Source organism: Coregonus lavaretus (assembly GCF_964263955.1).
Source record: "Coregonus lavaretus genome assembly, contig: HAP1_SCAFFOLD_9394, whole genome shotgun sequence".
Classification (NCBI taxonomy): domain Eukaryota; kingdom Metazoa; phylum Chordata; class Actinopteri; order Salmoniformes; family Salmonidae; genus Coregonus; species Coregonus lavaretus.
This window is the reverse complement of record NW_028166274.1, coordinates 1-15,473: the sequence shown is the minus strand read 5'-3', so window position 1 is coordinate 15,473 and position 15,473 is coordinate 1. Positions and strand designations below refer to the sequence as shown.

General features: G+C 48.5%; 1 pseudogene across 1 annotated transcript; it reads right to left on the bottom strand.

Moving 5' to 3' along the window:
• Positions 1-1,218: 1,218 nt before the first annotated feature.
• Positions 1,219-12,461, bottom strand: LOC311114908 (gamma-aminobutyric acid receptor subunit alpha-6-like; annotated as a pseudogene). The gene is made up of 3 exons (XR_014615248.1): positions 12,309-12,461; positions 6,124-6,383; positions 1,219-1,461 (listed from the first exon to the last, which is right to left on the bottom strand). The product of XR_014615248.1 is annotated as a gamma-aminobutyric acid receptor subunit alpha-6-like (transcript).
• Between the last annotated feature and the right edge of the window lie 3,012 nt (positions 12,462-15,473).

Here is a 15,473-nt window from a genome sequence, read left to right as displayed (position 1 = left end):
GCCATGCTGGCGTGAGCTTTAGGCTAGCTTACGTTAGCCATGACGCTGATAACGCTATGCCAAGCTTGGACTTCAGGCAAAGTATTTGGCCTTGCTGGGTGTAGTTGGCAACTGGACCAAGGTTAACCATTGCTATGCAGTGCATCAGAATGAGGTTGTGTATGATACAGCTGGAATGCAGGCCTGATGAATTAGCTATGCTTGGGCTAGGCTGGGCCTTGGTATACTGCTAAGATACAGTAAGACAGACCTTGGGCTCTCCTTTTAGCTCAGGCTTGTTGACTGTGGCAGGACCAGATGATCTCTCTCTCTCTCTCTCTCTCTCTCTCTCTCTCTCTCTCTCTCTCTCTCTCTCTCTCTCTCTCTCTCTCTCTCTCTCTCTCTCTCTCTCTCTCTCTCTCTCTCTCTCTCTCTCTCTCTCTCTCTCTCTCTTTCTCTCCCCCTCTCACTCTCTCTCTCTCTCTCTCTCTCTCTCTCTCTCTCTCTCTCTCTCTCTCGACATAATTCATGTCTTTACTGTCTGGATAAAAGTATTTGACAAAAAACAGTGGGTAGTAATTGTTACGCTGCTGCAGATCATCACCAGAGAGGAGAAGGCATAATTACATGCGGTGGGTCTGTGTTGTGGATACAGATTCAGAATGGTCCAATATGCAGCTGATTCAGGGCGTGTCCCAAATGGCACCCTATGGGGGGCTCTGGTCTAACATTTAACAGTAACACCGATGAGAAGGTCCTAAACATTAAACAGTAACACCGGTGAGAAGGTCCTAACATAAAATCATATATTAAAGGGCAATGTTTTGTTCTGTGACCTAAAAGTCACCCTATCTGTTATTCATTGCAATGAAACACCAGAGTCTTTTCACTACTTGTAGTATTTTAGTGTCATAGGCCAGGGCTATTCAACTCTGACCCTACGAGGTCAGGAGCCTGCTGGGTTTTCTGTTCTACCTGATAATGAACTGCACACACCTGGTGTCCCAGGTCTAAATCAGTCCCTGACTAGAGGGGAACAATGAAAAAATGTAGTGGAACTGGCTTTGAGGTCCAGAGGCTGAGTTTGAGGGTCATAGACAATGTTTCTGGCCTGAAAATGCAATTATTTTTGATGATCTTTGTATATCCTACAAGTTTAGCCACCAATTTTTCATCAACATACCTGGCCTGTTCCATGGTGTCCTAATATAACAGAGTAGAGACTTTATTAACTCATACCTGGCCTGTTCCATGGTGTCCTTGCCCAGGTATATGATCCAGTAGAACAGGTTGAAGAGTGCGAAGGCCAGGGGGAACATGATGCGGGAGTACTGGTCTATGGGGCTAGTGCCAGCCAGCGCTGGGATGGTGGGGCACAGCTGAACCCTGCTGCAGGAAGATGGGCACTGGAGGGCCAGTGTCCGTCTCACTCTGGGCTATGGAGTTATACCTCTTCTTCAGGCCCCCACTCTCTGACAGGGGCTGGGGGGACAGAGTAGGGTGGGGAGATGGTGGAGGGTTAGGGGTGGAGGTAGAGGAGGGGTGGAGGGTTAGGGGTGGAGGGTTAGGGGTGGATAGAGAGGAGGGTGGAGGGTTAGGGGTGGAGGGTTAGGGGTGGACATAGAGGGTGGAGGTTTAGGGGTGGATAGAGAGGAGGGGTGGAGGGTTAGGGGTGGAGGGTTAGGGGTGGACATAGAGGGTTGGAGGTTTAGGGGTGGATAGAGAGGAGGGGTGGAGGGTTAGGGTTGGAGGGTAAGGGTGTGGACGTAGAGGAGGGTTGGGGTGGAGGGGTAGAGGTGGACGTAGAGGAGGGTTGGAGGGTTAGGGGTGGACGTAGAGGAGGGTTGGAGGGTTAGGGGTGGAGGTAGAGGAGGGTTGGAGGGTTAGGGGTGGAGGTAGAGGAGGGGTGGAGGGTTAGGGGTGGAGGTAGAGGAGGGTTGGAGGGTTAGGGGTGGAGGTAGAGGAGGGTTGGAGGGTTAGGGGTGGAGGTAGAGGAGGGTTGGAGGGTTAGGGGTGGAGGTAGAGGAGGGGTGGAGGGTTAGGGGTGGAGGTAGAGGAGGGTTGGGGTGGAGGGTTAGAGGTGGACGTAGAGGAGGGGTGGAGGGTTAGGGGTGGAGGTAGAGGAGGGGTGGAGGGTTAGGGGGTGGACGTAGAGGAGGGGTGGAGGGTTAGGGGTGGAGGTAGAGGAGGGGTTGGAGGGTTAGGGGTGGAGGTAGAGGAGGGTTGGAGGGTTAGGGGTGGAGGTAGAGTAGGGTTGGAGGGTTAGGGGTGGACGTAGAGGAGGGTTGGAGGGTTAGGGGTGGAGGTAGAGGAGGGTTGGAGGGTTAGAGGTGGACGTAGAGGAGGGGTGGAGGGTTAGGGGTGGAGGTAGAGTAGGGTTGGGTTGGAGGGTTAGGGGTGGAGGTAGAGTAGGGTTGGAGGGTTAGGGGTGGAGGTAGAGGAGGGTTGGAGGGTTAGGGGTGGAGGTAGAGTAGGGTTGGAGGGTTAGGGGTGGAGGTAGAGGAGGGGTGGAGGGTTAGAGGTGGAGGTAGAGGAGGGTTGAGGGTTAGGGGTGGAGGTAGAGGAGGGTTGGAGGGTTAGAGGTGGACGTAGAGGAGGGGTGGGAGGGGTTAGGGGTGGACGTAGAGGAGGGGTGGAGGGTTAGGGGTGGAGGTAGAGGAGGGTTGGGGTGGAGGGTTAGAGGTGGACGTAGAGGAGGGGGTGGAGGGTTAGAGGTGGAGGTAGAGGAGGGTTGGAGGGTTAGGGGTGGAGGTAGAGGAGGGTTGGAGGGTTAGGGGTGGAGGTAGAGGAGGGTTGGAGGGTTAGGGGTGGAGGTAGAGGAGGGGTGGAGGGTTAGAGGTGGACGTAGAGGAGGGTGGAGGGTTAGGGGTGGACGTAGAGGAGGGGTGGAGGGTTAGGGGTGGAGGTAGAGGAGGGGTGGAGGGTTAGGGGTGGAGGTAGAGTAGGGGTGGAGGGTTAGGGGTGGAGGTAGAGTAGGGTTGGAGGGTTAGGGGTGGAGGTAGAGGAGGGGTGGAGGGTTAGGGTGGAGGTAGAGGAGGGGTGGAGGGTTAGGGGTGGAGGTAGAGGAGGGTTGGGGTGGAGGGTTAGAGGTGGACGTAGAGGAGGGGTGGAGGGTTAGGGGTGGAGGTAGAGGAGGGGTGGAGGGTTAGGGGTGGAGGTAGAGGAGGGTTGGAGGGTTAGGGGTGGAGGTAGAGGAGGGTTGGAGGGTTAGGGTGGAGATATAGAGGAGGGGTGGAGGGTTAGGGGTGGAGGTAGAGGAGGGGTGGAGGGTAGGGGTGGAGGTAGAGGAGGGTTGGAGGGTTAGGGGTGGAGGTAGAGGAGGGTTGGAGGGTTAGGGGTGGAGGTAGAGTATGGTTGGAGGGTTAGGGGTGGAGGTAGAGGAGGGTTGGAGGGTTAGGGGTGGAGGTAGAGTAGGGTTGGAGGGTTAGGGGTGGAGGTAGAGGAGGGGTGGAGGGTTAGAGGTGGAGGTAGAGTAGGGTTGGAGGGTTAGGGGTGGACGTAGAGGAGGGTTGGAGGGTTAGGGGTGGAGGTAGAGGAGGGTTGGAGGGTTAGAGGTGGACGTAGAGGAGGGTTGGGTGGAGGGTTAGAGGTGGACGTAGAGGAGGGGTGGAGGGTTAGGGGTGGAGGGTAAGGGGTGGACGTAGAGGAGGGTTGGGGTGGAGGGTTAGAGGTGGAGTAGAGGAGGGTTGGAGGGTTAGGGGTGGAGGTAGGGAGGGTTGGAGGGTTAGGGGGGAGGTAGAGGAGGGTTGGAGGGTTAGGGGTGGATAGAGAGGTAGGGGTGGAGGGGTTAGGGGTGGAGGGTTAGGGGTGGACATAGAGGGTTGGAGGTTTAGGGGTGGATAGAGAGGAGGGGGTGGAGGGTTAGGGTTGGAGGGTAAGGGGTGGACGTAGAGGAGGGTTGGGGTGGAGGGTTTAGAGGTGGACGTAGAGGAGGGGTGGAGGGTTAGGGGTGGACATAGAGGGTTGGAGGTTTAGGGGTGGATAGAGAGGAGGGGTGGAGGGTTAGGGTTGGAGGGTAAGGGGTGGACGTAGAGGAGGGTTGGAGGGTTAAGGGTGGACGTAGAGGAGGGTTGGAGGGTTAAGGGTGGACGTAGAGGAGGGGTGGAGGGTTAGGGGTGGATGTACAATGCCCATAGGAAGACGGAGATTACACAGGGAGGAGCTCAGTACTCTAGGGTTGCGTCCCAAATGTCACCCTATACCCTACATAGTACACTACTTTTAACCAGGACCATAGGACCCATAGGGCTCTGGTCAAAAGTAGTGCACTATGTAGGGAATAGGGTGCCATTTGGGGCGCACACCTTCAGTACAGCTCTGAGCTCCTAGTTGTACTCTGTTCATTTTCACACTCATTAGAAACATCTGACCATGAGCCTAACACTACTAAGACGTCACTCACTCAGCCTATGTAGAAACATCTGACCATGAGCCTAACACTACTAAGACGTCACTCACTCAGCCTATGTAGAAACATCTGACCATGAGCCTAACACTACTAAGACGTCACCCACTCAGCCTATGTAGAAACATCTGACCATGAGCCTAACACTACTAAGACGTGAGCAAACTCTAGAAGGATGCCAGCCTACCATGCACAGTGACTTACTGGATTAGCATATAGCATATAACATATAGTATATAGCATATAGAATACAGCATATCGCTAGCTATCTACCTCCACAAAGATATGAGAGCATGACAACTGTGTGCATCACCATTTAATGTGTGGTGTTATGATGTTGAATGGGGAGAGCCTTAGTGATGGTGTTCTGTAGTTGAATGGGGAGAGCCTTAGTGATGGTGTTCTGTAGTTGAATGGGGAGAGCCTTAGTGATGGTGTTCTGTAGTTGAATGGGGAGAGCCTTAGTGATGGTGTTCTATAGTTGAATGGGGAGAGCCTTAGTGATGGTGTACTGTAGTTGAATGGGGAGAGCCTTAGTGATGGTGTTCTATAGTTGAATGGGGAGAGCCTTAGAGATGGTGTTCTGTAGTTGAATGGGGAGAGCCTTAGTGATGGTGTACTGTAGTTGAATGGGGAGAGCCTTAGTGATGGTGTACTGTAGTTGAATGGGGAGAGCCTTAGTGATGGTGTTCTGTAGTTGAATGGGGAGAGCCTTAGTGATGGTGTACTGTAGTTGAATGGGGAGAGCCTTAGTGATGGTGTACTGTAGTTGAATGGGGAGAGCCTTAGTGATGGTGTTCTATAGTTGAATGGGGAGAGCCTTAGAGATGGTGTTCTATAGTTGAATGGGGAGAGCCTTAGAGATGGTGTTCTGTAGTTGAATGGGGAGAGCCTTAGTGATGGTGTACTGTAGTTGAATGGGGAGAGCCTTAGTGATGGTGTTCTATAGTTGAATGGGGAGAGCCTTAGTGATGGTGTACTGTAGTTGAATGGGGAGAGCCTTAGTGATGGTGTACTGTAGTTGAATGGGGAGAGCCTTAGTGATGGTGTTATATAGTTGAATGGGGAGAGCCTTAGTGATGGTGTTCTATAGTTGAATGGGGAGAGCCTTAGAGATGGTGTTCTGTAGTTGAATGGGGAGAGCCTTAGTGATGGTGTTCTATAGTTGAATGGGGAGAGCCTTAGTGATGGTGTTCTGTAGTTGAATGGGGAGAGCCTTAGTGATGGTGTTCTGTAGTTGAATGGGGAGAGCCTTAGTGATGGTGTACTGTAGTTGAATGGGGAGAGCCTTAGAGATGGTGTTCTATAGTTGAATGGGGAGAGCCTTAGAGATGGTGTACTGTAGTTGAATGGGGAGAGCCTTAGTGATGGTGTTCTGTAGTTGAATGGGGAGAGCCTTAGTGATGGTGTACTATAGTTGAATGGGGAGAGCCTTAGTGATGGTGTACTGTAGTTGAATGGGGAGAGCCTTAGTGATGGTGTTCTGTAGTTGAATGGGGAGAGCTTTAGTGATGGTGTACTGTAGTTGAATGGGGAGAGCCTTAGAGATGGTGTACTGTAGTTGAATGGGGAGAGCCTTAGTGATGGTGTTCTATAGTTGAATGGGGAGAGCCAGCCTTGGTAAATGCTGCTCGTTACACTTACAGCTGCATACTGTAAAACCCCTAGCTACCAATCCCTAACCACGTCTGTGTATTTGTGAGTGTGTGTCCACCCATCCCATCCAGTAAATAACTTACAGATGAAGCACTCTCATCCTCCTCCTCATCATATCTTGCTTCAGCCAGGACCTCCAGTTTCTTCTGCCTGGCGTTCTTCTTCAGTCTGTTGGCCTCCAGCGTAGCAAAGTAGTTGACGGCGGCGAACTCGATGAGCGCGGACGCCACGAAGGCGAAACACACGGCGATGAACCAGTCCATGGCTGTAGCGTAGGCCACCTTGGGCAGAGACTGGCGGGCGCTGATGCTGAGGGTTGTCATGGTGAGGACCGTGGTGATGCCTGTTGGTTGTTAGGATAGGGGGAGATGGAGACCATAGAAACAGAATTAGAACACTATCATATCTTTGTGTTTGAGACAGGGTTCCAATTACACATTTTCATTCAGGGATGCCCTGATAAATTATAGGATGGGTTAAAGATCACGTATTCAATAGTGAGTACCCAAAGATAGGGTCTGGGCCCTCCCCATAACTCATTTTGGGCATCCCCATACATAATCCTTAGAATGTAACTTGGGGTACCCTCATAACCATTAAATATATTATTCTGTTATTAAAAAACGGTGAAATTGTGCATGTTCTTTTCAGGCTCAGACAGAGATGGATAAATGTTTACACCTGCTACATTAGGTTAGATACACACAGACCACATACGCCGCTGCATGAGAGAGTGGGATAGAGACAGTTGTTGAAAGTCTGCCTTATCTACTTTGAAAAACTAGTCAAATGATTTAGTCAGACAGCTCTGCAGCATACTTAGGCAGACTAGCCTAGCTAAATAGGATGACTAAAGACAGTACAGTATGGGGGGGGAACAGAGATAATGTTAGATGGTTGTCTGGCTGGCTGGCTGGCTGCTACTGCCTGAGCAGAGATGATGACTTTAAGGAATGAACAATTATAAAGTCCTCAAATAAAATATATTATTATTGCATAGTAATATCCTATTTTTCTATGTGGACCTGACAGAGACAATGGAATATTTTGGCAATTGAATGTTCACTATTTTTGGCTTTGGAATTTCCATTAAAAAGCTCTAATCACTTTAATGTAATTATTTTATAATGCATTTAATGTTTAAGAACATAATTGAAACCAAAAACCAGGATATGTTTTTAATAATCAAACCGACCTCAAAAAGCAGTGTAGGCTACACTTATTACACGTGGAGAGAGAGAGAGACACAGACAGAGACACAGAGAGAGACACAGAGAGAGACACAGAGAGAGAGAGACACAGAGAGAGAGAGACAGACAGACAGAGAGAGAGAGACACAGAGAGAGAGAGACACAGAGAGAGACACAGAGAGAGAGAGACACAGAGAGAGAGAGAGAGACAGACAGAGAGACAGAGAGAGAGAGACACAGAGACACAGAGACACAGAGAGAGAGACAGAGAGAGAGACACGGAGAGAGAGACAGAGAGAGAGAGACAGAGAGAGACACAGAGAGAGACACAGAGAGGCAGAGCGAGAGAGACAGAGCGAGAGACAGAGAGGCAGAGCGAGAGAGACAGAGCAACAGACAGACAGAGAGAGCGACAGAGCGACAGACAGACAGAGCAACAGACAGAGAGACAGACAGACAGAGAGAGAGACAGAGACAGACAGAGACAGATAGAGAGAGATAGAGAGAGACAGAGAGAGACAGAGAGAGACTAAGGGACAGAGGGATGTTATCATACTAGCCACAGGGACAGAGGGATGTTATCATACCAGCCACAGGGACAGAGGGTTGTTATCATACCAGCCACAGGGACAGAGGGTTGTTATCATACCAGCCACAGGGACAGAGGGTTGTTATCATACTAGCCACAGGGACAGAGCAGTGGTGTAGTGGTCCCTGGAGAAGTGGGTATACTCTCAGTATTCACCTTTTTTTTTTTTAAGTAGTCCAGAAAAAAGCCCTGTTTTAGAAACAGTGACATGTAAGACTATGATTTAGTTTACCCAAAAATATGTCATTTCTACTTGCACACTATTATAAAATGATCATGACTTGATTAGGAGCAGTTTGTAGTTACTACTGGTCACAAGAGCAGCCTGGATGAATGTAAAATGTATTTATCATGAGGCAAACAGGAAATGGTGTTTCGATTATTTTTTGCACATTTATTTAAATAAAATACTTCAAATCTGAAGGTGACAATGCATCCTTGTTCATATTGCTATATGCTTTGTTTTGAACATGTTCATTTACCGGTAAACCATTCAACAAAATATGTTACAACAATATTTAGTTAACAATTAACAAAAATATATGCATTAACAACACATCAACAGTGATATACTCTCTCAACCCAGCACTGGGTTTCTGACCTTTGCTCATACTACAGTATATTCCAGACAAATTTGCTTTCTGCAGGAGCTTTCACACTGCACTGTCTAGAACGCACCGAAGAGGCAGCACGATGGCTCTTCAACCAGGTCCTTGTATATTTTCTAGGATCAAACTTGGAAGTTGGTGGGCCGTTGATATTAATCATCATCAAGTTTGATATGTTTGAGATCAGAAGGACAGCCCTCTTGTCTGAGCTTATATTGTTCATAAGGCTAAAATTCCTCTCACACTCTGCTGTACCGACAGGGAATGTTTTCATACAGTTCATAAGTGGTTTTAGGTCCTTGGGCTCACTACTGGGCTCTTCCAGTAGGTCCCGCATCCCATTCAGTGCTTGGTCTGTGCACAAGTTAAATCGCTTGCACAGTCGCTTAACTTGTTCTTCACCATGGCGGATGCTGGGCTTTGATGGCCACTTACTCTGATCAAGGATGCTGAGGTCCATGATGGTCTCATCTTCAAAAGACAAGCGTTTCTCCAGATTGTTCACAAGGCTTTGTAAGAACTGGCCTGGATTGATAGACTTCAGCTTTGCATTTGTTTTCAGGGCTATAGACCGATACTCCCCAGTCTGTTTTGCTTCTAAAGCCTCACTATATTTCTCACCTGGACTCTCTTTGAATGACTGGATCACTCTGATTGAGCGTTTCAGCAGATGCTCTGCTCTGAGGAGCGTTATAGAACGAGACTGAAGCTCCTGTGACAGGAGACTTAGTTCATGGAGAGTGTCGTACATGAGGCCAAGGTCACAAATGAATTCTGGACTTTGAACACGGTCTAACAAACCTCTGTACATCTGCCTCTCTTTGGTGGACCTCATCTCATCACTGCAAGCATTTTTAAAGTGCTGCACAAGAGCTCCCAGGGATGTCCAAACAGCACGAACAGTCCGAAAGCTACTGGCCACCCAGCGTACATCCAAGATTCTGCCAATGCGAAGAAGTTGTGAGCCTACTTCAGCTGCTGCATTAACAAGTTCACGTTCATTTTTGTTTGACACACTATACAGAGAGTATAGCTTCTGGATAAAAGTTTTAAAGTGATTGACAGAGTTTACCTCATCAACTGCATCTGACACAGCAAGTTCAAGTCTATGGTTCATGCAGTGCCATACAAAAAGCTTTGGGAATCTCAAAGTCAGTCTGGTTGCTACTCCTGACTTCTTTCCTAGCATGACACTGGCTCCATCAGATACAAATGTTACCCAGTTTTCATGAAGCCACTCTTCTGTAAAGCCAGCATTAGTTAAACAGGTGAGTAACGCCTGTAATATGCCATCTGCTCTCTGATTTTCCAGTTCAACAAGTTCCAGGAATATGAACTCAGGGCTTTCTTCTTGAATTGATGCTTTAATAGAAACTGTCATGACAGCTTTGTGACTTAAAGAAGATGCCTCGTCAATTAGGACAGCTAACTTACTGGATGATGCTATAATGCTACTGATGATTTTGCTCTGCATCTCACTAGCAACATGTTGTATTATTTGTGTTGCACTGTAACGTGAATGAAGTATTGAGCCCATTTTTACACCATTCAGTTCCTGCAGCTCAATGAGGCTCTCATGGTCAGAAAAGGGTCGGTTCTTTTTGGCCAGATGGTAGGCTGTTCGAAACACAGCTTCAGTTTCCTTCATGTAGGACTCAGTCATAGTCTCCACTGCATTCTCAATGGCAGCTTCTTTCTGTTGCTCTGCCACCTTCACAGCCTGAGTGTGGGCCTTGGACAACGCATGTTTCCTCACCTTATTTCTCAAGATTGACAAACTTGTTGTTCTACTTCCCTGGCCAGACACTTGAATTTCAAAGTTCATCCATTCTCTTGAGAGCGATACACCTTGTCCTTGCTCCTTGTCGATCCCAATGGAGTTCACACTGCTACAGACCAGACATCCTGCGAAGCATAAACAAACAATGTAACTACTCCTGTATCCACAGCTGTACGTGTGCATGGTCCTTTACACACACACACACACACACACACACACACACACACAAAGTTATCTGTGCCCACTGTTTCAGAAGTTACCCAAACTAGCAATCTACCTAAACTTACCCAATTTTTTGTTTTTGGATCCCAACCAGGGGTTCTTGGATTTGAAGTCTTCTGTTTGTTTAGCACTCCACAGGTCTGGCCAGTCATTATTGATGTCTACAGACAACAACAAAACTAATTATGCATCTCCCTGTCTCTCTCTCTCTCACACACTTACACACACACACACACACACACACACACACTACTGTGATCACAATAGTCATCAGCAAGACATGGGTCCCCCTCTTTACATTAACAATCTGCATAACCAAGTGGAAATATTTTCAGCAAGTGAAGCTGAAGCATACAGGAGATTAGTGAGTGAAATACTTGGGAGAGTTTATTTAACAAAAAAACAACAAATTTAACACAAAATGTTATATAACAGTAGCATTGTAAAAAACAAACATGGATACAGACAAAATAAATAGAAGGGCAATAAAATAAATAACATCACACAGAAATTCAAAATGAGGCTTAATCTGTCAAAATCACCTTTTGTTACAGTGTGAGGCTTCACTTTTCAATAAACTGGAGATGCAATTTACTGCCTGTGTGTTCTGACCTGGTGGTGGTAGACTGGATCCTTCTCTATGCTCACACTGACTTGCCTGGCTAGCTCCCGGTTGAGAGCTGCCAGGGCTGCTGGTTTTAGGGGTGGGGTCTGCCTGGGCCTGATCTGGGCCTGATTTGTGCCTCTTTACAAAAAAGTCTGCAATATCTCCCTTCCTTTTCATGGTTACCTGTCCCTATACAAAATAAGACAGCCTGATTAGACCTCAATATTGTTTTAGGCTGAATCTTAAACTATTTGTCCCCATTCTTGTGTTTTAACTTACTTAAAAATCAACTACCAGCTTAGCTACTATGCAATTAAACTAGATCATATAGGTTAGTTAGGGCTAAGTAACTTGGCTAATGTTATAATTTAGGGCTTAGTAACTTGGCTAACGTTATAATTTAGACCTTTACAATAATAAACAAGCTTCATAAACATTGAGATAATCAGTTTCATCAGTCTGGTATGAAATTCTTATGAACTGGGTTGATTAAACACTTACTGAAAACCAACAATGCCCCGGTTTCCCCACATTATCCCAATCTACGTAGCTAGCTTCATAACGTTAGCCGACTCGCACTAACTATTGGCGGCAACATCTCTTCTCCTCTAAATGTGCAGTCACTGGCAATTTGCCAGTAGTTTAAAATAATGATTCATTTGGAAACCACCTTAAAACTTACCTCAGAATGATGTCTTCCATCAACTGGGGTGGCACACCGCCGCTTGTGTCCTTTCTTCATCCGTTGTTTGGTCTGCTGCCGTTATCGTAGTCAAGTGGCACCGGCACCTGAGTTTTTTTTTTTTTTTTTTTCACTGGCACCTGAGGTATTAGCGATATTTTCCTCGGCATGACCCGCCCTACTCTGCCTCTGATTGGCTCATCAGTCCTCATGCCTAAAGTTAACCAATCTAATCAGTGAAAGCAGCGAGTACCAGCCAATTAGAGGCAGAGGAGGGTGGGTCATGGCTTCACTATCCCCGAGGAAGAAAATAGGCAATCTGACTCACAGATATTACTGAATGATGCGCATCAGGGGGGATTTAGAAGTGGGTATACGCAATGCTGACTGAAAAATAAGTAGGTATACGCCGTATACCAGCGTATACCCTGGACTACACCTCTGGGACAGAGGGTTGTTATCATACCAGCCACAGGGACAGAGGGTTGTTATCATACCAGCCACAGGGACAGAGGGTTGTTATCATACCAGCCACAGGGACAGAGGGTTGTTATCATACTAGCCACAGGGACAGAGGGTTGTTATCATACTAGCCACAGTGCGTGCAGGGACAGACTCTTTGTTGATCCAGAAGGCTACTTGTGACAGCACCACCACCATAATCAGAGGGATGTACGTCTGAATCAGGTAGTAGCCTAGCTTCCTCTGTAGAAGAAAATGGACTACCATGACAGAGTAGTCACCTGAAAGACAAACAGGATAGGTATCAGTAGAGAGCAGCGGTGAGAGAGAACACAACACTGATACAGGGAAGAAGAAGATATGGAGTGAGAGGAGAGGAGAATTGTCCTTGGGTGTCCTTGGACCTGGAAAGGCTGTAGAGATAAATGTATAACCAATTAGAGACGTATAGAGAAGATACTGTATCTGACTGGACGCGGGACGGGAAAAACCACCTACCCTGAGACAGAGCAAATAACAGAAGAATAACATTTGTACAGTCATTTAGCAGACTCTCTTATCCAGAGTGACGTACAGTTAGTGCAGTCATCTTAAGCTACATACCACAGGCATAGAAAGTCAATTGTTCCTCAGTAAAATAGCTATCAGTAGAATCAGAGGGGGGGGGGGGGGGTCTGAGGTGAGGAGGAGGATTATTGAAGATACTGTTTGAAGAGGTAGGGTTTCAGATGTGTTCAGAAGATGGGCAGGGACTCGGCTGTCCTAGCTAGCTACAGGGGGAAGGTGGTTCCACCATTGGGGTGCCAGGACAGAAAAGAGCTTGGACTGAGCTGAGCGGGAGCTGCTCTCCCGTAGGGGTGGGAGGGCCAAGAGACCTGAGGTGGAAGAACGGAGCGCTTGGGTTGGGGTGTAGGGTTTGAGCATAGCCTGAAGGTACGGAGGGGCAGTTCCTCTTGCTGTTCCGTAGGTAAGCACCATGGTCTTGTAGTGGATGCGAGCTTCGACTGGAAGCCAGTGGACTGTGCGGAGGAGCGGGGTGACATGAGAGAACTTGGTAAGGTTGAAAACCAGGTGGGCTGCAGCGTTCTGGATAAGTTGCAGGGGTTTGATGACACAAGCGGGGAGCCCAGCCAACAGTGAGCTGCAGTAGTCCAGACGGGAGAGGACAAGTGGCTGGATTAGGACCTGTGCTGCTTCCTGTGTGATGTAGGGTCGTACTCCACGGATGTTGTAGAGCACGAACCTGCAGAAGTGAGTCACTGCTTTGATGTTTGCAGAGAATGACAGGGTGTTGTCCAGGGTCACGCCAAGGTTCTTTGCATTTTGGGAGGGTGACACTTTGGAGTTGTCAACCGTGATGGAGAGGTCTTTGAGCGGGCAGGCCTTCCCCGGGAGGAAGAGCAGCTCCATCTTGTCGAGGTTGAGCTTGATGTGCTGGGCCAACATCCAAGTTGAGATATCTGCCAGGCACGCAGAGATGCCACCTGGGTGTCAGAAGGGGGAAGGAGAAAAGTAGTTGAGTGTCGTCCGCATAGCAATGATAGGAGAGACCATGTGAGGATATGACGGAGCCGAGGGACTTGGTGTATAGAGAGAAGAGGAGAGGGCCTAGAAACGAGCCCCTTGGGGACACCAGTGGTGAGAGAACGTGGTGCAGACACAGATCCTCTCCACGTCACCTGGTAGGAACGGCCTGCCAGGTAGGATGCAATCCAAGAGTGTGCAGAGCCTGAGACGCCCAGGCCTGAGAGGGTGGAGAAGAGGATCAGATGGTTCACAGTGTCAAAGGCAGTGGATAGATCTAGGAGGATGAGAACAGAGGAGATAGAGTCAGCTAAGGCAGTGCGGAGAGCCTCCGTGACACAGAGAAGAGAAGTCTCGATTGAGTGACCCGTCTTGAAGCCTGACTGGTTAGGGTCAAGAAGATTGTTCTGAGAGAGATAACGAGGGAGTTGGTCAGAGACAGAACGCTCGTGTTTTGGAAAGAAAAGAAAGGTATACAGGTCTGTAGTTTTTTATGTCAGATGAGTTGAGTGTTGGTTTCTTGAGGAGGGGAGCGACTCGGGCCAGAGGGGACTCAGCCAGTGGTCAGGGATGAGTTGATGAGGGAAGTGAGGAATGGGAGATGGTCTCCAGAGATGGTCTGGAGAAGGGAGGAGGAGATTGGGTCGAGTGGGCAAGTTGTCGGGCGGCCATACCTCACTAGTCGCAGGATGTCATCTGGAGAGAGAGGGGATAGAAAGAGGCGTAGGGTAGTTCTGTGTGAGTGAGACCAGTGGACTCAATAGGCTGAGTGAATGAGTAGCAGATGTCGTCAACCTTCTTTTCAAAGTGGTTGACAAAGTCGTCTGCAGAGAGGAAAGAGGAGGTGGTGGAGGATTAAGGAGGGAGGAGAAGGTGGAAAATAGTTTCCTAGGGTTAGAGGCAGAAGCTTGAAATTTAGAGTGGTAGAAAGTGGCTTTAGCACCGGATACAGAGGAAAAGAAGGTAGAGAGGAGGGAGTGAAAGGATGATAGGTCCTCCAAAAGTTTAGTTTTTCCACTCTTTTTCGCTCAGCTGCCCGCAGCCGTGTTCTGTAAGCTCGCAATCAGTCACTCAGCCACGGAGCAGGAGGGGAGGGCCGAGCCAGCCGGGAGGAAAGGGGGCAGTGAGAGTCATAGGATGCGGAAAGGGAGGAGAGTAGGGTCGAAGAGGCAGAATCAGGAGACAGGAGGGAGAAGGATTTAGCAGAAGGGAGAGATGATATGATAGAAGAGGAGAGAGTAGTGGGAGAGAGAGAGCGAAGATTGCGACGGCGCATAGAAAGGGAGCCAGAAAAGGTAACAAAGTAGTGAAGGGGAGACCTGGAGGGGGTTGCAGTGAGATTAGTAGGCGAACAGCCTCTAGTAAAGATGAAGTCAAGAGTATTGCCTGCCTTGTGAGCTGGAGGGGATTGGGAAAGGGTGAAGTGAAAAGAGGCAAGGAGGGGAAAGAGAGAGTTGGAAAGAAATGGATGAATCGAAGGCAGATGTTGGGAGGTTGAAGTCGCCAAGGATGAAGAGCGGTGAGTCATCGCCAGGAAATGAGCTTATCAAGGTGTCAAGCTCATTGAGGAACTCTCCAAGGGCACCTGGTTGGCGATAGATGATAACAATGTTAATCTTGAGTGGACAAGTGACTGTGACAGCATGGAATTCAAATGAGGAGATGGAGAGGTGAGAGAGGGAGAATAGAGAAATGATTAGCCCTATGCCTCCACCATGACGACCAGATGCTCTCGGACTACGAGAGAAATTTTCCCCTCCCCCCCTCTC